This window comes from Rhinatrema bivittatum, unplaced genomic scaffold (genome assembly GCF_901001135.1).
Source record: "Rhinatrema bivittatum unplaced genomic scaffold, aRhiBiv1.1, whole genome shotgun sequence".
NCBI classification, from domain to species: domain Eukaryota; kingdom Metazoa; phylum Chordata; class Amphibia; order Gymnophiona; family Rhinatrematidae; genus Rhinatrema; species Rhinatrema bivittatum.
The window spans coordinates 6637-30568 of record NW_021821029.1 but is presented as its reverse complement, the minus strand read 5'-3'; the positions used below and the strand labels follow the sequence as shown (position 1 = coordinate 30568).

At 43.6% G+C, this 23932-nt stretch overlaps 1 long non-coding RNA gene across 1 annotated transcript; it reads left to right on the top strand.

Annotated features, from left to right (window-relative positions):
* The first annotated feature begins 9955 nt into the window (after window positions 1-9955).
* LOC115082379 lies at window positions 9956-17109 on the top strand. Its single transcript, XR_003854155.1, has 3 exons — window positions 9956-10034; window positions 11271-11361; window positions 16555-17109. It is a non-coding gene; the product is annotated as an uncharacterized LOC115082379 (long non-coding RNA).
* The last annotated feature ends 6823 nt before the right edge of the window (window positions 17110-23932 follow it).

Sequence of the window (23932 nt, the reverse complement as noted above, 5' to 3'; positions counted from 1 at the left end):
TGTCTAGCATCTATTTTAATATTAATTATCATAAGATATGCAGAAGGGATATCATAGGATATCGTGGAAGGGATAGAAGGTAAAGTTTGTCTTTTTGCAGATGATACTAAGATCTGCCACAGAGTGGACACACCGAAAGGCATGAGAGAATGAGAAATGATTTAAAGAAGCTTGAATGGTGGTCAAAGATATGGCAACTGGGATTCAATGCCAAGAAGTGCAGAGTCATGCATCTGGAGTGTGGTAATCCAAAAGAGCTGTATGAGATGGGAGGGGGGGGTGAGGGAAGAGCTGTTGTGCATGAAGCAAGAGAGAGACCTTGGGGTGATAGTGTCTAGCCATCTGAAGACGGCAAAGCAATGTGACAAGGCGATAACTAAAGCCAAAAGAATGCTGGGCTGCATAGAGAGAGGAATAACCAGTAAGAAAAAGGAGGTGATAATCCCCTTGTACAGGGCCTTGGTGAGGCCTCACCTGGAGTACTGTGTTCAGTTCTAGAGACCGAATCTCAAAAGGTACAGAGACAGGATGGAGGCAGTCCAGAGAAGGGTGATAAAAATGGTGGGGGGTCTCCATCAAATAAATTATGAGGAGAGGTTGAAGGACCTAAGTATGTATGCCCTGGAGGAGAGGAGGTACAGGGGAAATATGATACAGACCTTCAGGTACCTGAAATGTTTTAATGATGCACATTCAACAAACCTTCTCTATTGGAAAGAAATCAGTAAAACGTAGGCTCATGAATGAAACTCCAGCGAGGATGACTCAGAACCAACATCAGGAAATATTTATTCACAGAGAGGGTGGTGGATGCCTGGAATGCCCTTCAGAGGAGGTGGTGAAAACAAAAGTAGTGAAAGATTCCAAAGGGGCATGGGATAAACACTGTGGATCCCTAAAGGCTAGAGGATGGAAATGAGGAAAAGACAGAGCACATGGGGGTAACTTGCTGGTGTAGCGGTTACTACTCTTAACCAACAAGCCTTCATACTGTTGATACAACTCATTATTGCTCTCTGTTTTAACAGCAGGAGGAAAAGGAGAATTAATTTTAGACAGCAACCAACAAGCACATGAATTTTTATAGTCTGGGAAAACAAATAAGCATCGGGGTAACTTGCTAATGCAGCAGTTACTACCCTTAACCAATTAAGCCTTATACTTGGATTGTAACTCCAACTTTGCTCTCTGCTTCAACAGTAAGAGATAACATGACATTGCTCTCTGCTTCAATGGCAAGAGAAAAAGGGGAATTGGACTCAGACAGAAACCAATAGGGATATGAATCGTTTTTTTGACGAATATCGTATGATATTTTCTAATTCGTCAGGTATCGGGGGGTCCCCGAAAACGATAGGAAAACCCCACAACATTTTCATGTGGTTTTCTTATCATTTGGGGGGGGGGGGGGCAGGAAGAAAGGCACACAGAAAAACAACCCCCAAACCCACCCCAACCCTTTAAATCTAATTATTTAGAATTCCCCCACCCTCCCGACCCACCCCCCCCCCCCCAAAACAAAACTTTCTTAAAGTACCTGTGGTCCAGCGGGGGTCCTGGGAGTGATCTCCCACTCTCGGGCTGTTGGCTGCCACTAATCAAAATGGCGCCGATGACCCTTTGCCCTTATAATATAACAGGGACTATCGGTGCCATTGGCCGGCCCCTATCACATGGTAGGAGCAATGGATGGCCCATGCCATTTTTTAATGGGTCGTTGGCTGCCAGTATTCAAAATGGCACCGATAGCCTTTGCCTTTACTATGTCACAGGGGCTATCGGTGCCATTTTGAATACCGGCAGCCGACAGCCCGAGTGCAGGAGATCGCTCCAGGAACCCCACTGGACCACCAGGCACTTTTGGCAAGTCTTTGTGGGGGATTGTAGATAAATAACTTTAAAGGGTTGGGATGGGGTTTTTTGGGGGGAACAAATATATTTTTGACACATGAACGGATCTGGGGCCCCGAGAATGGATGCAACGGATTTAGGCCCCTACGAATCCGAATCCCGAATGGGACGAATCTGTCCCTGCTGCACATCCCTAGCTTCTGGCCCTTTTCAGTGACGTCACCAGTCTGGGACTATATTAGGTGAGCCCTGACAGTCAGACCTTGCCTTGGCAACAGGTCTCCATGCTTGTCGTGTGCTTGTTCCTGATCCTGTCTACGTTCCTGGTTCCTGATCTTGTCTTCGTTCCTGGTTCCTGTCCCTGATCCATACTCAGTCCTTGCCTTTCCATGTTTGGACTGACTTCAGAATTTGTCCCCTGCTATGCTTGACCACACTTGGACTGACTTCTGGTTTTGACCTTTGCTCACTTGACTGCCTTTCCTTGTCCACTGCCTGCCCAACGGCAGCCTGCTCTCCTCCTCTATCTCTGGTATCACCCTAGACTTGGTCTTTCAGGCTCCGGCCTTCTATTAGTTGGGCGCCACCTGCCCTTGCCTCTGGTTTTCCATTGGCGCCCGGGTCTCTGGATCTCTGCCTCATCTAAACCTGCTTCCATCTTCCTGTTACCACCGCTGGCCCCTGGATGAATACTATGTCATCCACTGGGAGTCCTCGGATGGAGGCCCGCCTAAGACCAGGCAGCCCCGGCTCCTAAGGGCTCAACCTGCGTGGAACGTGGGCTGGTATTGGCGAAGCTCCAGTTTTCCTCCGTCGCTCAGCCAGCTCCACGTTCCAATGGTGGGGACTCGTAGGGCTTGTCCTGCGGGTAGCGTCAACCCCACCTCGGGCCAAGGATCCACCTCTGGTGTAACAATTAAATGAGTTAATTTGCATATTTTAATGAAAGTGAAAAGCAGTCTTGATTGAGGGATTTTATTGAGGTCTGAGGGCTTTATTCTTTAAGGTGATTCTTCCATTTTGTGTCTAAGGAAAAAAAGATTAGTGAAACAGTCACTGAGTTTGGAATCCACTGCATCCCATCATCTTGCTCAAATATTGATTTTATTTATGAAATTGTAACCGAACTTTATTGGCACCTGTTAGAATGTACGATAACCTACATTTACTTACCTTAGTCTATGTGCCTATTTGTAAACCGTTGTGATGGTAAATAACTTAGCGACAGCATAGAAAAGTTTTTAAATAAATAAATAAATCTGTCACTTCAAGGAGAGAGTGCAGAATGCCATCTCCATATATAGAGACTGGCTTACTTTCAAGACATCAGCAAATACAGTATGAACAGATTAATTTAAAGCAAAAGACAATCTTCATGTGAATAAGCAATATTTAGTATAAAGAGATGAACAGCGGATGCTGTCTGGGTGAAGAAGTGTAATACTTTTAGAGCTATCGCTTAGGGCTGAATTCCACATGTACAAAATATACATGGACCTCAGCCATACGTTTCAAAACCGAGTTATGGGTGTAAATGAGCTTTGAAAATTAGTGTATCTGTCTTTGCATGGTATACATGAACATATTAACACCTTCATGGGAGTAGGAGTACATGTTCAAACATACATTTACGGGTATTTTAGAAAGCAGATGCATAATTGGTTTAGTAGGAAATATCTCAATTCTTGCTAACAGGGACAAGCAGCTGAGATGATCTCTCTGATGTCAGTAAAAGTGAACATTGGCCTATTTGGGCTATGCACAGCTAAAGCTAAATATAGAGAAAAATGGACTTTGGCATTTGGCTTTGTACAGCCAAATGCAGACATGGGAAAGCAGTCTCATTGCTGTGTAAGTGACAAGCCGTAGAATTTGTTAGCCTTGCTAGCCAAGCTGGCACCAAAATGGGGCCAAAAGAAACACCAGCACAGATGGTGCTGTGTGGAAATCAGTGCTGCACTAATATTGGAGCCTCTTTTTTATAGTCCTAATGTCTATCTGGGATCAGATTTTATCAGAGTTCTTCCGGACCTGTGAAACTGTTGTTCATCAGAACTGACAGCTTGTTGAGTGGGAAGCTCTCTAATTAAACACCTTAATTATGCATTCATCTGACTATGCATGAGCTACTGAATTATTCATAGGTGAGCCCTTGAAAAGGGGAAAGTTAACAAACCAATGGGTCTGCCGTGCACCGTCCATTGGAACCCCATCATTACCCCTCTGAAGAGAAGGAGGCGACCCATCTGTGGTTTTCTACCTCTTGCTTTGCTGTGTAAACTGGGCTGAGGTGATTTAAGGAAACAAGGTCTAAGAGACTTGAAAGTGAACAGTCTGTTGCTTGGGTGGCTGTGATTGTCCTCTCTGGATCTGAACTGGAGACTGGTGGAGAGAACATCCCATGAGCAGCCTGAGAATGTAATCTACTACCTGTTGCCTGGTAAGAATCTTGGCTCCATTTCGTACCTCAGGGGTCAGAAAGGTAGGATGGTGTCTGCTAGCAGCACTAGGCCCTCCTGTTGCCAATTGGATGGGATTTGCTGATGGCCACTGCGTTGTCTTGCTCCTGCTGCCAGTGGGATGGGATCTGCTAGAAGCACTAGGTCCTTCTCTCTTCAGCAGCCAGTGGAATGGAGTTCGCTGGCAGCCAACATGTTACCTCTCTTTCTCTCTCTCGTTGGCCGCCATGGGACAGGCTCCTTGGTGGCCTGCCGAGTTGTCAGGTGGGCACACGTTTATCCTAATGTCATCTCCTGCTGCCATAGGGCTGATCTCACAGTGAGAGCTGCGAGATAGGCCCCCCCCCCCAGCAGCAGGAGATGACATCTGGATAAACACGACACCTGCTGCCCATGGGGGATGGGATAGGCAAGGGTATGTGTGATGCCATTGGGTAGGGGAGGGCGTTTGGTTTCTTCCTGCCCAATGCATTATATTAAATTGGGATGGCACTTGCCACCCGATAGCAACACCAATGGACTGAGGATTTACTGTATCCCTTGAAGGCCCTGACTGCATGCCACTGCCAGAAGCAATATAGCACAATCCTGAGATTACCCAAAGTACTGGGAGGATGGGAGAGTTAGGGTTAGAGTGTGGGGAGGGGAGAGAGGGAAGTAGAGAAGGGTTAATATGGCACAGTTAAGTTTAACCAGAGGAAGAGCGGGGGGAAGTGGGGAGGCTGGCTAGCTTTTACTTTTTAAATCTTCTTAGATGTGTTTGGAGTGGGTAGGGATGCTTTGATTGAAAGGGTCCATGGTTACAGCTTGGGTGGGGGGAGACTGTCGTTCGGGATACTAGGTCTGCGAGGTACCTTTTTTTTTTAAAGTGTGCATCAGCATGTAACCATCTGTGTTCTTTTGAATAATGCTAAAGTTATCCGGCCTCATGAGGCTAAGTAACATTAGATTTGCTTTAGAGTTAGCCAATAATTTTCTTCAGCTGCCTCCTAATATAGAAGTTAGCTGGATAAGTTAATTGGCTAACTTGTCCCTGCGCTGAAATGCCCGGTACTTATTTGGTTAACTTTTTTAGCTCAGTAATGACTTATCCAGCTAAAAGTTAGCTGGATAAGCTGCAATTTTGAAAACTCAGCATTTAGCTGGATTACTTATGAGTTATCCTGTTAAGTGCCTTTCAGTGGTTGGTAAGCAGGCTACAAGTTTCTACATCCCCCACAAAAATACACTCAATTATAAAGTGTTCTAAATTAGTAGCATGTGTAACAATATCTTCTTCATATCAACAATTTAGCACAATTGTCTCCAGCTCATTGTATCAAGTAATAAACTATCAATTAAAGAAAACTAAGCAGAAAACATTTGTTATATATTTTCATAATAGTTGTAGTACATAATGCAAAAATAAAGTGATCAGCTATTGTTTAACTAAATATTTCCTGTTCTGCGTTACAGATAAACTAATTGAGTAGTTTGCTTTCTTACCAACATACTAATGTTGGTCAGAGTAATTGATTAGGCAGTTACTTTTGCTCATGTAATATAATCAGCAGTTAGCTATTTCATGTAAAACATTAATCACTACAATGTTGTTTTCTCTACTGGGTATTGGAGTCTAATTATCCTTTTTATATATATTCGGGCTGTTCATGCCTGGGTATACTATGTCCTGCCTATAATCTGGAACTGGTTGGGTAAGAAAGCACCAACAGATATGCAGCTTTTCAGGTTTGACGCTTGCATGAACATTTTTATCACCTGCTAGTTTGCTTGCTGAAAATGAATAATTCCTCTGCACCACAGAGGTAAGTATGCCTCCAAAGTCGCCCGCACACACCCAAGCAAGAAAGAACATATTCAGGTGTAAAAGTACAAATGTACGGTCAATATTCAAATGATTGATCCAGCTAAGTTTGTGACTTAAGGCCTCATTTTCAAAGGCTTTTCTCCCATTTTGTGTCTATGGGAAAAATGCTTAGTAAATGACCCCCTTAGCTAGCTAAACTTTGCGCTTGTAAAATTCCTGTACTCTGCCTCCAAATTATCCCGATATGTAGCTGGAGGCAGTTCAGGAATATTCCAGGATGGAGTTTAGTTAGCCAGATAACTTATCCTACTAACAGGCCGATACAATAAGAAATGCGAGAGAATAGGCGTTCCGTGTTGAGCTCCCGCTCTTCCAACGTGCGCCCATCCACCTCTCCTGGGCAAGCGATCCTGGGCACTAAAAAGGAGGTGCTAGGGACAACAGGGCATCCCGAGAGCCTCCTTACTAATGGAAACCCAGGAGAGGTGGCTGTCAGCGGGTTCAGGAAACGGATGCTCAGTTTTACACGCATTGGTTTTCCGAACCTGCTGATAGCCATAGGTTAGGAAAACGGGCGCCAGTAGAATTATGCATCCGTTTTCCTAACCTGACCTGCAGCACTTTTTTTTTTTTTTAAACATTTTTGGTTCTTCCGACTTAATATTGCTAGGATCTTAAGTCGGAGGGTGTACAGAAAAGCAGAAAATACTGCTGCTTTTCTGTACAGTTTTTCAGGTTGCTCAGGCATTAATTTCTGAGCGTAAAATGTGCAGCTTGGCCACTTTTTTTTTTTTTTTAATCTCCCAGGTGCGTAACTAATAGCCTCATCAGCATGCATTTGCATGTGATGAGCGCTATTAGTTTCGGGGGGGGAGGGTGTTGGACATGCGTTTTTGACGCACTAAGTCTATAAAAAGTATAAAGGGTAGTGGACACGCATCCAATCGCATGTTAAACAGTGCACTCAGCTCAGTGCCCTTTACTGTTTGAGACAAGAAAGAGACTTCCACATCTCTGGAATGTGCAAGGCTCTGAGTATTGGAGTGCAGCAGATGGGGAAAGCAAGTTCCCTAGGGCATTGGCCTGGGTGCAAGGGACTATTCGCTATGTGGATTAAATAAAGTGCCAAAATGAAACATACTTTTATTTTCATTTTTCGTAGGGTAGGTTAGGCCTGGAGAGAGAACAATGCACTTCGATTTGCATTTTCAAAACTATTCATGTTGGTTTGATCTGAAAAGAGCAAGTGCAAATGTCTGCAGTGTTCAAAATGTGGGCCATTTTGAACACTGGTGCACAATCTTCACCTACCCACACAGGTTTGAAAATTGCCTCCTGCTCATTTCTTCCTGACCGCACTGCTTTGGTTATATCCCAGCTGCCCAGCACGTAACATGACCACGTGCAAGATCTCATACCCTATGCAAGACAGTCGTCGTCTTTCTCTCTCGCAGGTTCATCTACCCACCTTCTTGGGTAGATGAACCTGCGAGATCCCCTATTTAGTTACCCTTAGGACCTCTCCCTTCCCGTGTCTAAGCGTACATTTGGAAAATAATTTAAATAGCTACCAATGCTAGCATGACCGCTACCTGAACAAACAGCCTCCTGGAACCCTGTGGCCTTTCCGGATGAACCCCATCCCCTGCTGCAGCAACCCAGACGGCAGCAGGTGTGCTTGGCCTGCCAGACAGACCCAGCTATATGACCACCTGCGTGTCTGCTGGGACTTTCAATTACTAGCAGGGCTTTTTTCAGGGGGGACTTGTCATTACTGAATAATGGCAGCTTTTTCCTCTACCTACTTGATTTCCCCTGTGAGTCCTGGAAAAAAAACAACATACATCCTGCATGTGAGTACTGACACCTTTTTTTCTAGAAAGAAAGCACGTTAGCACTATACCCTACCTACAGCATGTCAGACTCAGATGCAAGTTAATTCTATTGCTACAGCCTGCTAGATAGACCTAACTGCATGATGTTTTTCTGCTAAGAATCCTAACCATTATTGTGCTGTTAATTCTCTCATCGCAGCCTGCCAGACCGACCTGGCTGTGAGGCTGAATATGTTTTTCATCAGGACGTCTTGTATTTCACATTATCCATTTTGACAACACAGGTGCTTCCATTCTCTCTTCACTTTTTGCTACTAAGGATCTTTACCACCTGCTTTGAGAGGGTGCCCCGCACACTGCAGGCACAGCTCCTGCATCTAACCTCTCAGAGCCTCATTTCATGACAAGGTTTACTTCTTGGAGCTGCATGCAATACTGTACGGGTTTGCGAGCTGCAGAGTTGTCGACAAACATAGTGTTTGTTGATAAATGCACTTTTCTTGACAAATAATACTAATAAAAAATAATAATAATGGCAAGTATAGCATTTCTGAAACGTACAAATGGAAAAACCCAGCAGGAGCAGTACAGCCTGCCAATCTTTATTCTTTTGACACACATCTCTACCGTGTGTTTAAATTTTCAAAATTTATGCAAACGTAATGCTTAACTTATCTGCCATAAAATAGCAATGCTTTTGAAGCCTGCCTGTTCCCATTCTGAAAAACCTGACTCCCAGGACAGAAGGTTGCTGGAGATTGTACAACTACAGCGCCACCCACTGAATCTCAGCACTTACCTCCTGGAGGTAAATAAATACCGCCTGCTTGTGCACGGAAGCAAGAATCAGTTATTTTATAGACAGCACTTTCCGGGGAGGTAGTCTTTTGGACTTGGTGTTATGGGTGTGGTCCCTACCTCATATTCTGTATCTGTATAGATATAAAGGCTCCTGAGGATCCATTTTTTCATGGATTCATTGTATTTACTTTTACTTAATTATTTTATCCATTTGTAAACCACACTATTCCAAGCACTAGGCACAGTACTAGTTTATATACACAACTTAAAACAGAGTGACCTAAGACTGATTTTTTCTTACTCATCACGCTGACTGAAGCTAAGAACTCAATGTTTTTACTTTCTGTTTTACCATCTATATGTTATGCACATGTTTTCTGGTTAACTGATCTATTTTCTTTTAAATAAAGTTGTGCTGAACGGCAAAGTCTGTTTTCATTATTTACCGTGGAGGGAGGGGAGGAACAGATATGTCCACGAATCGACCCCCCCCGAGAAGGATCCCAGCGTGCAGCTTCTGTCACACCCACCTCCCTTCCCTTCCCAAGCAGTCTCTGACCTGGACTGGGTGGCCTGATAGTGATAGACCATGGCAGAACCCATCCCACAGTGGCCAGAGGCAGTGCTCCTTCCCTTGCATCCCAGCTGCCAGCCACAGAGTTGGGACCACCTGCAAGATATCTCCTCATCCAGAACAGCTGTTTGCCTTTGTAATCCACCATCTTTGTTAGAAGGGCATATAAGATCCTCCCTCAGTTCCCTCCAGCATCCCCTTTCCCATTTCCGAACTCCGTTCTCTAAATAAGTAAATACATGTTTTTAAATAAATATAATCTAGTTATAGAAAAGAAACACTGTGCTCATCCACCTTTTTTTATCCGTGATAATTAAAGGTGTGCAGTATGCCATCTGAGAATACTGAGGGGGTGGCAATTAGTTTTGACCAATAATACTTTGACAGGACGATATCATTGTGTGACAAGGTTTAGCTAATCAGAACACAGAATTTTCTCAGCTCATTCCTTTATATTTTATATTGAAAGCCTTGTGATATTCTATTGAACTTTGGTTCCCTAGTTCTTGCAAAATGCTCAGTATGTGCTATATAGCTGTCTCCATTTTTATATTACTGGGAGATAGACAGTTAAGTAAATAAGTTAGCTTTGCATTAATTTCTTCTTTCCTTTGATTTCTATTTCAGGAAGACATCTAAATTCAAAATGATTGCTGCTGTGTCTGCCTCAGGAAGAAAGGAAATGATAGGAAATGTCCTTGTAGAAGGTGATAATTAAACATTTGTGCTGTTGTATTTTGTTCTTAGCACCTCGGTGGCAGTCAGCTCAACTTTTTAACCTACAAGAACATGCACTACAGTAAGAACAGCACAAATCATTCAGGGGCCCATGCAATAAAATTTAACGTGCATCATAAAGCTTTTCCGCATGTCCTAGAAATAATGTAATCAGTAAGGCAGTGCTTCCTATCCCAATACTGAAGTCCATACTTAACCAATCAGATTTTCAGGATAGCCAAAATAAAGATGCAAATCTATCATATACATATTCATTACAGCCCTACTAATCACTCAAAACTCAAGTTACCAGTCTGTTAATCGGAACAAAGATTCATGATCATAAAACCTTAGTACTATTAGAATTACACTGGATCCCAATCCTATGGAGCATCCTATGTAAGTGAGCCCCCATTATCCAGAGCTTGCACCATATTAACACTTCTACATGGATAAACACTACACTCCCTGTCATTCTCTTCATTCTTTTAGTCGACACTTCCTATAAATCCCTTCCCCAAGACACCACAAGGGAAAAGGCTTTCTCCATTGCAGGCCCCACCCTATGGAACTCGCTACCCATACATTTGCTCACCATTGAGGACTCCAAAGAATTCAGAAAGGCGCTGAAGACTTTTTTTTCTTTAGCAGCATCTTTAAAGAGCTGCTCCATTAATTTTTGTCTCAGTCCTCACCATACAGCAGCCGGTTACGGCCTTATATTAGGCCAAAGGATGTCTTAGTTTATATCTTTTACTATATATGTTTTGATGTACCCCACCCCAAACTTCGGAGGAAGCAGGAAATAAAACATGTTAAATAAATAAACAAATCGGACTGGTTACATTTGCCTCCAGGAGAGGGTTGGGAAGCGCTGCAGTCAGGGGAGGATTGGCCTATCGGGGCTTCGGGCCTGCCCTGGTGGGATGGTCTGGCCAATCACGTGGGTCGGTGTATGTTGGTCACAATGGCTCTATGCTCACGGATCCACTGTGACCAACACCAGCCCCACAGTGCTGTAGCTTCCCCCGAGGTTCTCCGTGGTCAGCTGTGGAGATGACAACTGCGGCAGTATGGGCCCGCTCCCCGTGCACCTCCCCAAGCAGCACTGCGGCGACATAGACTGGCTCCTCAGGCACTCTTCCTCCTGAAGCACTGCAACAGCAGGAAGCACTCTTGTGTCCATCTAATCTGCCGAGCATGTTTTTTGTTCGTTTTTTTTTTAGAAAGTAGCAAGTGCTGCTCAGTGCAAACTATCCCCAGCTTTATGTTAACTCTACCAGCAACTGTTGCTCCCTGCAGTCTCCCCCCAAGCAGGTATGTCAATTTTAGGTGTAATAGAGAAGTTACCCTGATTTCTCTTTTAATGTTGAGATGTAACTCCCTATTCTTATGCTAACACTACTTTTTTCTATTTGTTTCATTGTAAACCAATGTGATGTGCAAACAAACGTCGGTATGTAAAAGCTTTAAATAATAAATACATTTCTCCATTCCCATTCTCTAGCCCGCAGGGATGCTCTGTGTTTATGCCATGCCATTCTGAATTCCATTACTGTTATTGCCTTCATCACATATTAGAGGAAGCCAATCCATAGACCTACCATCTTTTCCATGAAGTAATATTTCCTGACATGGTTCCTGAGTTTTTCCCCTTGGAGTTTCATATTATGACTCCTATTTTTTTACAACTTCCTTTCCAATGGAAAAGATTTAATATTTGTGCATCATTAATTCCTTTCAGGTATTTGAAGGTCTGTGTCATTTCTCTTCCAGGGAATACATTATTATATTAAGCGGTAGATTTTCATAGCAGCACATGCATCCATGTGCACATGGTTCCTGACGCGAGCACATGAATGCACCAATTTTATAACATACGCGCGCCGGCCTTCCCCAGTTTCCTCCCAGTCTGCTCCAATTAAGGAGCAGACTGGGAGGAAACTTCCCTACCTACACTTCCTCCCTCTTCCCCTCTCCTCCCCACCCCTAAACCTAAGTAACCTTGCCCTAAATTTTTTATTTTATTACTTACTGCTCCTCAGGAGCAGAAGCAAGTTACCGACGCACACTTCCCCGGATCAGCAGCTAATGGCCGCTGTCCCAAAAGGCCTCCATACCACCCCTTTTTCATGGCCCAGCACTTGTGTACGTACTGGGGTTTACACGCATGGCTGGGCCATGTGCGCTGCATGTGCAAGGCCAAGCCACATGAATAAACCCCAGGGTTTATGCATGTATGCCTTTGAAAATTTTGCCTTAAGGTTCTTCAGTCTCTTCTCATATGGCTTTCCGTACAGATCCTACATCATTTTGTTTGCAATCCCTTCTGTGGCACACGGGGGCCACACAGTGTGTATAATGTTGAATATGTACTACCTGAATGTAATCCGCTTTGAAGGGTCGAAAAGCAGAATATAAAAATCTAAAATAAAAAAAATAATAAAAATATAATGTGCAGAGAATGTATTGTGGTTGAAGTGATTTCCCCCTATGGGAGGTACTAACGAGGACATAATAGCAGGGAAGGTTCCAGCTAACAAAAGGTTATCTGTTGGTCAACAGGTGGTCCTGAAATTCTTGACAGACTAGTTCAGCCCCTAGGGGCTGGGCTTTGGAAAGAGGCTATTATCCTGCTTATAGCAAGGTCAGGGGCTCCACAGAAACAGAAAGTGAAAAGAAAGCAGCAGCTGGGACCCTCTCCAGTGGTTTCAGGGGAAGCTTGGAGAGAATTGGCAGAGATACTCCACTGGTGTCTCAGAGAGCTCGTGCGAAATGATTGGAATTTGGATCTAAGAGTAAAAGGTACATGAGAAAAAAGGACCTGTGAAGGGACCAGGAAAGAGAAATCTGTGCTCAGCTGGATCTTGGAAGCAGGGTTGAAAGCCTCCCATTTCCTCCCACAACAAACGGAAGAGAGTAGCTTGAAGCCATCTGAGAGAGTCCCTTGTGTTTAAAAAGAGAATATGGGCAGTGTGGCCTAGTACAGGTTGAAGAGAGGTATATATAGACTGTAATATAAGTTGTCTGAGGCTTTCTGGGAGGATGAGAGAAAAGTCTTACTGGATTTGCTGTGAAGTTGAAGGTTATTCTCATACAGTAACTGAAGATACTTCTAATCACTGTTGGGATCTGAGGGAGGGAGTGCTCCCGATTCTGGGGAGATGTGTGACCATGGACCATGACGCGACTGCAGAGAGGAGCTCTGTGGAAGCGCCGCTGCAGGCAAGATATGTCCCAGCATGGGAGGAGCAGGACATCTAATAAGAATGGACACCGGTATCTCGGGACATCAGGACATCTATGGCATCTGGACAAGTTCAGAAAAATACTTGAATCAGGAATTCTGGAACAAGGCAAGGGCCCAACACAGGAACATGCTCACCAGACACATGACCTTCGCAATCTGTTGGGATCTGAGGAAGGGAGTGCTAGGGAGCGCTCCCGATTCCAGGGAGATGTGTGCCCATGGACCATGACACGACTGCAGAGAGAAGCTCCGTGGAAGCACTGTGGCAGGCAAGACGTGTCCCAGTATGGGAAGAGCAGGCTGACCACTGCCCTAACCTCTGCTGAACCTGCACGCACCAGTAGAGACCCAACAATGCAATGCTGGTCTCTGGGGTAGCCCTCCGGCCACTCGATAGCCCTTTCGGTCATGCCACTGGGTAGCGGCAGATGCGGCAGGATGGACAGAAGTCGAGGACAGGCAATGGTACTGGGGCTTGGAGCAAGACGAGATCTCAGCCTTAGACTAGGCTGATGGCTTGAAGAAGGCGAGGAAGCTCGGAGGCTCAGATGAAAAGAAGACACATGGAGCTTGGGACTCAGACGAGACGATGACACTTGGAGACTCAGACGAGACAAGGACACTTGGTACTTGTGAGTTCAGACAAGACGAGGGTGCTTGGTACTTGGGAGCTCAGACAAGATGAGGATGCTTGAAGACTCAGACGAGACGAGGACGCTTGAAGACTCAGACAAGACGAGGACGTGAGGTAGCTTGGAACTCAGATGCAAGACACTCAGATGTAGGTGGAGATCAGAAGTGGATTCTAGAGTCAGGTGAGGATTCTGGATACTCCAATGAGGATTTGGAAGTGGGGAAGACTCAGATGAGGATAAGGACTCAGGATACTCAGACGAAGACAGAGGCTTAGGAACCAGGAGGAATCTGGGCAGTGCTTGAAGACATATCCTGCCAGAAGAGGGCTCCAGCCACCAAACTCAGACACCAGATAGAAATGGATTTACTCCCAGGAAGGTCAGCAGAAGATGAGGTCCAGAGCGAGCGAGCTGAACCCGTAACCTAAGGACTGAGGGTACTTGGAACATCAGGGTTGGAATGTAGTACCTCGGATAAAAATGGACACCGGTACCTCGGGTCGTCAGGACATATATGACATCTGGATATCAGGGGACTTCTAGAGAGGAGGACCACAGGGACGACTGGAACATGATGGATGAAGACATCAGGAGGCTGAGACATCTGGACATCCAAAGACAAAGGGATGTCAGGACATCCAGAGATAGAGAGACGACTGGACATGGAGACATCAGGACATCTGAAGATGGGAAGACATCTGGAGACACGGTAACATTGGGACATCTGAATACAAGAGAACGGGATTAGACAAGAGACCAGAACATGGAATGAAGACGACGACGGAGGTTCAAGAACCATGGACAAAGAGGACCAACAAAGAACAGAGTGCCTTGAAGAAGTGAAGAAGGATCACGGAAGACTCCTGGGATGAAGAGCTGGAACTGAAGATCAATGAGAGGTCAGACTCCATGACCAACTCCTTGCGATGACTGACTGAAGGCTGAGCCCTTTTGTAGAGCTGAAGAGGAACACCTTGACATCACAAGGAGGAGCCAGGAGGACTGGCCTTTTAAATGAAGTAAGGAGGCATGGCCACGCGCCTAGGAGGAGGCAGGACCTTGGAGAGCAATGGCCTGCTGAATGAAGAGGAAACAAGGCCTCGACGTGAGCGGCTCCCCGCCACGAAGAACAGAAGATAGATGGCAGCTTCCTGCCATGTGAAGAGGAGCTTTGGGGTGGCCTCCTGGCTGCAGAAGAGGATGGTGTTGACGGCAGCCTCCAGTCCACAGGAAGAGGGATGTCTTCATGGCCTAGGCCATGAAGAATTGGTGGAGTCGGCGGCAGCCTCCAGGCCGCATAAGCGAGTCAGCAGCGGCCTAGCTGCGAAGAGGCCTTGAAGTCATTAGCGGTCGGCCCGCTGCAGAAGAGGAGCATCAGAAGTGGCCTCCTGGCTGCCAAGAGGGTTCCGTGATGGCAGCCTCCAGGCCGTGCAGGACAGGCAGTGACGGTGGCTCCGAGCCACGGAAGGAGGAGACTTTGGCAGCGTTGGAAGGCTGGCAGGAAAGGTGAGGAACTGCTTGCGGCCTAGCCGCGGGCAGGATCATAACAATCACTATCTTTTCATTTGGAGCACAAGCTTTGATGTAGACAGTGGCATTTTTGAAAGTACGTGTGTGTGTGTCCTGCACTCAGTTTGGCTTTGTAGTTTAGCTGCCCCCAGCCCACTACCTGACTGAGATTAATTTCCTCACTTTGGAAGAGTTACCCTAGGCCCCCCAAAGCAGAGAAGATGACCACCCCAATGAACAGGGGGTTACAGTTATCTTTCTCCTGGAGCGAGTCCATTCTGTCCTTATCCTTTTTTAGATGAATTCTTCAGATCTGAACACATTATTCCAGCTGATGCCTCATCAAAGATATGTACAAGGATATTATCCCCTCCTTTTTCCTGCTGGTTATGCCTCTTTTGATGCAGTTCAGCATCCCTCTGGCCTTAGCCACCACCTTTACATTGCTTCGCCACCTTCATAGCATCAGACATAATCACCAGAGGTCCCTCTCCCAGTTCATGCACATCAGTCTTTCACCCTCCAACACATACAACCCCTTTGGATTGCCGTACGACAAATGCATGACAGTTGTTTGGTAATTTTCCCTAACCTTTAACCTACACCTAATTTATTGCTAATACAATGAAGTTATTCTAATGGCTACACATTCCCACTCATAGCCGAAATATATTTTCTCAAATAGAAAGATACTCTTGCCCTCCTTGCTTTGCTTATGATTTTTGAAGGTTACATAGTAGAGTTTTCTTCTGGTTCACAAAGGCGGGGATGTGATTCTTTGTCAGTTTTGTAAACAAGTCAAAAAAGAGATTCCCACCTTTGTTTTATCAGTAAGAAAAACCTCAGTTTCTGGGTAGTTTGGGTCCTAGGTCGCATTATTTTACAGTATACATGTGCTTGCATTATTGATTCTTTTATTTTTTTAATTCTTTTGTAGTATTTGATGATAATATTTTGTACCCTTGAATTTAGCATTCTTAGATGATTATTCTATGCTTCGAGCATCTTATGTGGTGGAGTATGAAATAGAATACATTTATTATTATTACTGTATTTTAGTCTTTTAACTATAGTCATTGCCCATTCGTTCTTTTAATTCCACTTCTGTTATTGCAGAATGCTGTGTGGATGCGGGGGAAAAGAAAACAGTCAATTTGATAAACACCTCTCTCATCTGAGTTCATCTTGAATTGCCGGATAGGCAGTGTTAGTGATCCACCAATGTCCTTCATTACAGAGACAATAATGCTATTGATTGCTCAGCTAAAGGTTAGATGTATCATAAATACATGCTTGAATTCATGAAACATTTAATAGTGCTTTCTTCTTACTAAAGATGTGACATTTCTTCCCCCAAAGTCAGTCGATAAAGTCAGATATTAGACCTGCCAGCTTTCATAGACCTTTGATTTTTTTTTAATAACATCAAGTCATACTGATTGGGAGTTTGTGAATGTAGTATCAAAGCAAAATGGCTCCTTAGTATCCTGTTGGTTATGCAGAAGCTATTAGAGCTAAAATAGTATAGTTATATCATACCTAACATAGTTAAAATAGGAAACTTTATAAAGCAACAGAGCTACATATTTTCCTTAATATATAAAATTGCCTGATTTTTGCTCTTTCTCCAATGATCTTGATATCATTGTTTTTCTAAAAGTTAATTTTTTTTCTTAGATTGTTATCACCATTTATTATTGTTGTTGTTATTATTATTATTAATATGCATAGTACATATATTTTGTATTTGTGGTAAATAAACATTACATCTCCTATGATATAAATGGTGCTATTTTGTCCTACAATTTTGTTTCCATAAAAAGTCTGAAAGCTCATCTTTTTAACCTGGCATTCATATGATATCTGTTTCTATTTATTTCTGCTACCTGCCAGATTTGGCAAGGTTTTCATGTTGGTATTTTTCTGGTTGTATGCATTATTGTGAGTATTTCATTGTTTTGTTTTAGTTTGGTATATTTTTATTATAAGAATGTGTATGTTTTTCATGGAATCCACTTAGAATAAAAGTTCTACAGAATGGAATATAAGAAAATTAAAATAAATACATATTAATACAAAAAAATTGCGAACTACTTAATTCCTAAACAAGGTGTCCTATATTTTAGGCCAACCAGTGCTGGGAGCACTTTGGATGCATTTCTCTGTATTGAGGAGAAAGTAAATACCAGAGATAGTGATGACATCCATTGGTAAGTTTGAGAATAACATTAATTGGAACAGTGGAGAAAATTCAGATCTACCTTTTCTTTCAGTCTTGAAGGAGGTGGGTGGGATACAACAGTGATTCTCAACTAGGGGTATGTGTACCCGCATGGGTACAGAGAAGTCTGTCTGGAGTTATTCAACTAAATCACATGGGAAAGGAAGCCCAATCTCTGGAAGCGAAACATTTACCTTATCCTTTCCCTCTCCTCTTACCCAAGTCCTGGCTGCACAGTGTGTCAGCCTTCAATAGTTCATCCTGGGTTTTGCCATCATCTGCCATGTTCTGACCTGGGGAAGTAAAACTGAAACACGTGGCATCATGCTGAAACCTGTCATTACTAGCATGAGAATAGTCAGACAGTCAGTTAAGGTAATAAACCAAAGGCAGCAGGCACTGCAGGATATAGTTGTGACAAGCTCCATCAAACAGGCCCTTATCAGTTTGTGATCTGGAAAGATAAAGGAGAGAGATTTTGACTTTCTTCCTGGAAATGTGAAAAGCTTATTCAGGTTTGGGTGTTTTGGATAAATCATGGGAGCCCTACAATTCAGTGAATGGCCACCAGATGGTAGCAGGCATGTTGAGATGGCCACTCCTACCCTATATTATGGACAATTCCAGTCTTCAAGAGCCACAAACAGGCCTGCTTTTCAAGATATCCACAATACCCATGCATGAGAGATTTGCATGCACTGCTTCCATTGTATGCAAATCTATCTAATGCACATTCATTGTGGATATCCTGCAAACCTGGTCTGTTTATGACTTTAAGGCCTAGAGTTGGCCTCCTTTAATGTAGGGTTAATGTTTCCTACAGGTCATGAAGGGAAATTACAGAGATTGTTTGTTTTAATGGGATTTGTATAGGGTTGACTTTAAAAGTTGGATCCTCTTAGGGGAGGTATTGTAAATCTATAAGTTAGATTTTCCAAATTTGGAGTGGGGGTCTAGAAAGAAATCCACCATACAACAGTAGAGGGAACAGCTGGCCAAGGGTGGTGGACATGTGGATCCCTCTGCTTTCCCCCTGAAGAGGAAAGGACTGAGACAATAAAGGACTTTCTTGTAAAACCAGGATTGGAGCAACCTATCCTGAAAATCTGGAGCCAGTTGGCAACCCTACCAGCAGAGTGTTCTGAGCTAGTATCATCTCTATCTTTATTTTATTCACAGGTCCTTAGTCTGGGTTACTGTGTAACAGAAACCACTTACGCCTAGTTAAGTAACATCGTGATAATGAAGCAATAGGTGCAGTAGACAAGTAGACACTAAAACATAACACCAAAGAGTTGTGGCTGACCTAATGTATTCATAGTGATTGTCTCACCATAGCTTTTGAGTAGGACTGTCAACATAGTGTACATAGCTTGCCATAGATTGCACCTTATTGCTTGCTTCAGCTATGCCTTGTCTCTATCCTAGACTTCACATGTGGCTAAGATAGTGGCATACGTAAGATGGAACTCCAGCAGGGCCTAGGACATGGTCAAAGTGCTCTAGAAGTCATAGAAATCACAAGTGGCTCAGCTACTTAAAGGCATAGCCTGAAGCTACATGTTGATACAATCATCAATCACAAACTTGCCATGTTACAGCCAGATTTCCTAGCTGATATCCATGTGCATCTGAAGATACCCACATGTACATTGGATGCATAGTGTCACATGGGCCTGCAAAGACACAGGTGTCAGCACTGCCTTAGCTGTTTCTGAGGCTGCGCTGGCATCAGAGTGCTCACCTAACAGCCCTTCATTTACAGCTTTTTGGGAAGCACATGTCAAATATCATGGGAATCCCAAACTTCTCACAAGTAAGCTAGCATATCTCATAGGGGTTGCACTCAACTATGCACAGCTAGGCCCTGCTATACCTAGATAAGCAAACTGTCAACTCTCTTGTACAGATGGTGAGACCTTGGCATATGGGCTGTCATGTTGGTTATGTTAGTTGCTCGGGAGGCTATACAAGGATGTTGGTCTGACTATCTGAAGGCTGGATTGGGACTAGGATGGTATCATATCTTCACATATTGTTAAGTCACCTCTGAAATAGATAGGTATTTTTTTAGTGATTACTATAATTGCATCCACATCTCACATAACAAAAGGTTCACCTCATTGAACACAAGGCAAAGCTGTGTTAGAAGCTAATAACCTAACCTGACATGTCACAGGTAGCCATAGGGAAATATTGAGATGTCAGGGCATGGCATGGCATGGGCCTTTGCCTGTCCAGCTCAGGGCTAATCATGTCCATCTTTTTGTAGGTACATAGGAAATCTGCAGAGAAGAATATTAGTTCTGATTGACAGTAGCTGTTACAGTCCTTATCCTATCTGTAGCCACCCTTAAAACATTTAGGCTGAGGACTCCAGGGGAGACAAGCTTGCAGAATGGTCATTTTCCAAGCAGACTAGCAACTTTTCAGGTCTTATCAGGTTTGAGGCCCTTATCTGTCCGCATGGCTGCCATGACTTGTGGCCAACATAGCATAGTAGCTGTCGTATAGGATGGGTATCCTGTGGTGTTTGAGCTTTTTGTACTTTGTGGATACCGAGACCAAATCAGATGTGCTGATAAACTCTCACTCATCAGCTCTGTGCATAGCAGTAAGACTAGTGAAGGTGTTGTCAGCTGATGACCTCATGAGCCAACATCAAGCCTCTTTCTGAAGCCTGGCACTATGCAAAATGTATAGGCCAACTGCTCCCAGAGGTATCATGTGGTAGTTATGATATTTTTCTGCACGTTTAGTGTTATGTAGAAAGATAAGCATTTTGGGGTACCTGAGGGCTGGAGGGTCCCCCATGTCTGTAACAAGGACATAGCAGTGAGCATATATGGTTCTGACAGATGGCTGGGAAGCTGCCAGGGGTAGACTATCTTCTGTGAAGCGTTATGATACTGACTACCTAAATAGCAGATGACTAGGCTGCCACAGACATTGTTGATGGTTGATGAGTAACGGGCCAGGATCAGCATATTTGGGCCTCAATAGGTAAAGTGTTGGAGGTGGTCTGTAAGCAACAATATTCTAACTGATGTGTGTGCCTGGAATTTGTTTCCAGAGGATGTGGTTAGTGCAGTTCAAAAAAGGTTTGGATAAGTTCTTGCAGGAGAATGCCATTAACTGCTATTAATCGAGTTTACTTAGTTAATAGCCACTGCTATTAATTGCATCAGTAGCATGGGTTCTTCTTGGTTGTTGGGTACTTGCCAGGTTCTTGTGACCTGGTTTGGCCTCTGTTGGAAACAGGATACTGGGCTTGATGGACCCTTGGTCTGACCCAGCATGGCATGTTCTTATGTTCTTTTGGATAAGATTTTAGTCAGCTAAAAACCTATCCGGCTATGCCAGGGGTGGTCAAATCATCAGGATTTAGCTGAACACAATTTTTTTAAATATTGAGTTCATTGTCTATTAGGGGTGAATTTTCAAACCCATTTCCACACAAAACTCGAGTTTATATATATATAAAGGGCTTTTTCTTAAATTGCCCTTTATACACATGTATGTGTAAAACCGGATTGCACACATACTTTTAGGTGCCCCCAAAAATTGAATTCTGGGGAGTATTCTGGGGGTGTAGTTTAAATGTACATATACTCTTGATTTTTAAAAGTACATGTGAAAATTCACATGCACACATTCCTTGATACAAGCAGGTAGACAGTTCTGTTCTTACTTTTGCATAATTTCACTGATAGTTGGTGTAACTTATGTGCATAGCTGCTGTATGTTACCTTCCTTGTTTTTAGTTGTATAATGTTCTGTAACTGAAGGGGTTATGTAATGTTGTAGTAGGTAAAATGCATGCTGGAAGGTTTAGTTAGATATATGATGGGGAAACTGGGAGGAAGAGGAAGTGAAGATGAGGCTTGGGGGTTGACAAGCTGCTGTGAGTTTTGTGCTCTTGGCCCCTGCAGAGTTGCTGAAATTAAACTCTCTTGGATTGTAATTTGGAAGTTCTTCCAGTGTCACAAACTCCTTATCCTTGTTGTCTTCCTCCCTTGCAGTCCACCGTCTTGGAAAAACGAAAATACCAGATCCACTATCACCCCCCAGATCCCTTCAAAATTTCTTAGTACTTCCCCAGTCCTATTCCAGTCAGTAGAGGTTTCCTATAACTTGTGAGCTGTTCTCTAAACTTCAGTTTGCTCTCATTGCTCCAATTAAGCAGGGCTGCACTGGTGCAATGATATTAGAGCTATGAATAACACAATGCGACGTGTCAGGAAAAATGACTCTGTGCGGGTAGAAAACAAATGGGTGTTATTAGTTGACACCGGATCTTTTGAAAGCAGATCTTTCAAATGTTCAGGGAATAGTACAGAGTTCCCATCAGTTTTCTACCCACAGCTCAGTATATTAGAATTTATTTGACTCATTTAACGGCGAGGGGATGAAAGGTTCAGTTTCTATGGACCTAACAAACATTTGCTTTCTAGATATTATGTAGAGTATTGGATTGCACTTTAAAAAGCAGCCTTTAGTTTTCATTAGCCAATTTGCCAGCAGATCACTTAGAGTACGTATTTCTTAGTACAAACATTAGGCCGGACCTTAAGACATGGACTTGCTTTAGAGCTGTTATCTGAACATCATTGATTTTTTTTTTATTCAGTCATGAATATTTCCATTAACCTTGAATTATTTTCTGCTGATGATAGCTTGCTGTTAAACTTGCACAGAGAAAAGCTTCTACAAGGGAACCTGGGAGTTCTAAACCACTATCCAACATGTAAAAAATAAATATCAACCCTATAGTACTGTTGATTGATAATGTCATATATCCCATGGGTCTGGAGCTGGAAACCTTTAAGGATCTGAGGTCTCAGGGACCATGTAGGTAACCTTGGATGTAGAATCCATGTGCTGTCGAGTGGCTCACATTTCCTTTACATTTTTACAAGTGCCTACATTAAAATATTGCAATTATTACTACATTCCAAGTATCTAGTAATGTGATAAAATGATTGGGACTGAAAATGAATCAGAAAAAGAAATGAACTGACAGACTGGTGCATTAATGCTTTTGCAGTGGGACATGAAGCACAATCTCTGCCATTGATAGACAGTGCATACATTCTTTGCATGCTCATAAAATTGCTCCATCGTAAGAGATACTATATGGTGGGATGGATAGAAGGATTACAAAGACAGTTGCTATCAGTCTTGCACTAATTATTTCCAGTAACAACTATTTTTTCATATTGGTGTCTTGTGGTGCTGCATTGCAATAAGAATTAGAAAGCCAGGGATAAACTAACCTCAGGAAAACATGGTGCTTCAGTGCAGACTATTGCAATGTGAAAATCTAATCTATAGATGACTTGCAGGCTGCTGTGAGGATGATATAGTTATGGAGCTGCACATGAATGGAGCATGGGTGTTGTTAGTGCCTGTCATGGATTGTGAGTCCTTAGGCTATGGTGTAATGGGTGCAGCCCAGCAGGCAAACCAGCTAGGCCCACGCCTACAGCAGGAAGATACGCTCAAGCTGGGGCTGGACTGGCCTTCACTTTTACCAGCCTCTTTCACTGCAGGTTAAAGCCCTTGGTTTTGGAGGCCAGTAGGACATAGGCAAGGAACCAGCAAGAGAGCAGTCAAACAGTGTTTGGACACAGCTAAGATCAGGGCAGATAGCAAAGAAAAGAGAATCTGTATCCAAGTAGGGGACAAGGCAGACTGCAATCATGTGACCTCAGAATCCAGGCAAGAGTAAAGTAACCAGCAGACAGTTTGAGAAGCAAGGGCAGAGGGGACGAAGGAAAGGAACTGGAGCTAGGCAAGGCAAGAATGGTCAAGGCAGGACTGGAAAAAGACAAGACAAAGATAGGCCCGGGCAGGGACAGGCAATACAAGGACTGAAACAGGCAAGGCGAGGACAGGCAAGACAAGGAATGGAATACACAAGGCAAAAGTGGGACACAAAGCAACCAGCACTACAGGCAGAAATAATGTCAGGGAAATTGTTGCTAAGATGCTGGGAGGTGGAGCTGAGCTTCCTTATACTAGAGCTGGGATGACATCATCAGTCAGCGCCAATAGAAAATGCTGGCTGTATGGTCTATAAAAGGGCTCCAGGCAGCATAGATGGTTCCAACCAGGCCCTAGGATGCATCTTTTTTTTTCTTCGTCCTTCAGTTTAGCTCTTGAATTCTTTGGTGGGAAGCACAAAGGATTTCTTGGGAAGCACCGGTTGACACAGAAATCTGGGAGCCAACTTCAGCTGCTGTTGGGAAGAGTCCCTCTCCCAGGCTTGCT